This window comes from Anolis sagrei, chromosome 4, assembly GCF_037176765.1.
Source record: "Anolis sagrei isolate rAnoSag1 chromosome 4, rAnoSag1.mat, whole genome shotgun sequence".
Taxonomy (NCBI): domain Eukaryota; kingdom Metazoa; phylum Chordata; class Lepidosauria; order Squamata; family Dactyloidae; genus Anolis; species Anolis sagrei.
Window position 1 is genome coordinate 1,906,211 of NC_090024.1, and position 1,317 is coordinate 1,907,527.

General features: G+C 54.5%; 1 protein-coding gene across 1 annotated transcript in view; it reads left to right on the top strand.

The window, feature by feature from the left end:
* Positions 1 to 671: 671 nt before the first annotated feature.
* The window catches only part of LOC132775195 (sphingomyelin phosphodiesterase 5-like), a 31,053-nt gene continuing 30,407 nt past the window's right edge, over positions 672 to 1,317 (top strand). Inside the window, exon 1 of the mRNA XM_067467201.1 lies at positions 672 to 934. The gene's annotated coding sequence lies outside the window, so the exon portion shown is untranslated. The remainder of the gene's footprint in view (positions 935 to 1,317) is intronic.

Sequence of the window (1,317 nt, forward strand, 5' to 3'; positions counted from 1 at the left end):
CAGGCGAAACGTCAGGATAAATGCCTCTAGAACATGGCTCTATAGCCCGAAAAAAACCCACAAGACCCTAGTGATTCCAGCCATGAAAGCCTTCGACAATATCACTGTATTGTAGTAACCTTCCATGTTGAGGGTCCAGCCTTCACAACAGATAGTATTCTGCTGTTGTCATCTTTTGAAGCTTAAGGATGTCTTTCGGCACCTGATGTCTCTTGAGTCCAGTATTTCTGGGCCTTACATCCCAACTGTTTCCTCCCATTTGCATCCCCTTGCCCTCCTGAGACCCCTTTCAGGAGGATGGTCAGTCGTTCAGCCAGTCGGTCAGTCAGTTGGTCAGTTGATCCCATCCGAGGAGAAGGGTGGGGTGCAATTCAAGTGAGACCACCCACCCTCGGTCCTTCTGTGTGTGTGTGTGTCTCCTTCCCTTCCTTCCTTCCTTCCTTCCTTCCTTCCTTCCTTCCTTCCTTCCTTCCTTCCTTCCTTCCTTCCTTCCTTCCTTCCTTCCTTCCTTTCTCTCCTTGCCAGCTCTGCCTTTGCACTGCCCTCCTGTTTGTTTTCCACCTGGGTGGCTGGGACTGGGCTTGTGGCCTGGGGCAGCCTCCCAGCTTGTGTTTCTGCTGCACGGAAGTTAATGTGTAATCCATCCGAGGAGCAAAAGGAAGCTGGGGAGGAGAGCATAAAGCGCCAGTGTGAGTCAGGCGGTGCTCAGTGTGCTGGCTGCCCAGCTCACCTGCCTGCCAGAGCTCCCTGGTGCATCCCCAGGCAGCATGACTGGGAGCCCGGCTATTTAGAGGCAGTGGCACATGACCGACTGACCGCCTCTGCCTCAGCTCCCTCTGGGCCTTCCTTCCTTCCTTCCTCCCTCCATCCTTCCCACCTTTGAGAGAACTACTGTACCTGGGGAGGACCTGGCAGCACCTGTACAACCCAACAGGTGAGTCTCTTGCAGCGATGGGGAGGGTCAAGGCTGCACGGGACAGAAGGTAGTCCTGTTCACTGAGAGAGGCCTCAGGTGTGCCAGGAGCACCGTCACCTTTTGGCTGCTTCTTCGGGAGAACACAAACCAAGAGCAAACTCTGCTGGCGGCAGGGGAGGCACCAGGCTCCGATTGCAGCCTGCGGTGACAGCTTTTTGGCCGACTTGGCTGCCAGGTTGTACCTGGGCCAAACTAGGCATTCTGGTTATATCTCAGGCATGGGCCAACTTCAGCCCTCCCTCCAGGTGCTTTGGATTTCAACTCCCACAATTCCTAACAGCTGGCAGGGGTGGATTTGGCTCTTGCCCATTCTATGGCATACATTGATGGATTAGTAGAGA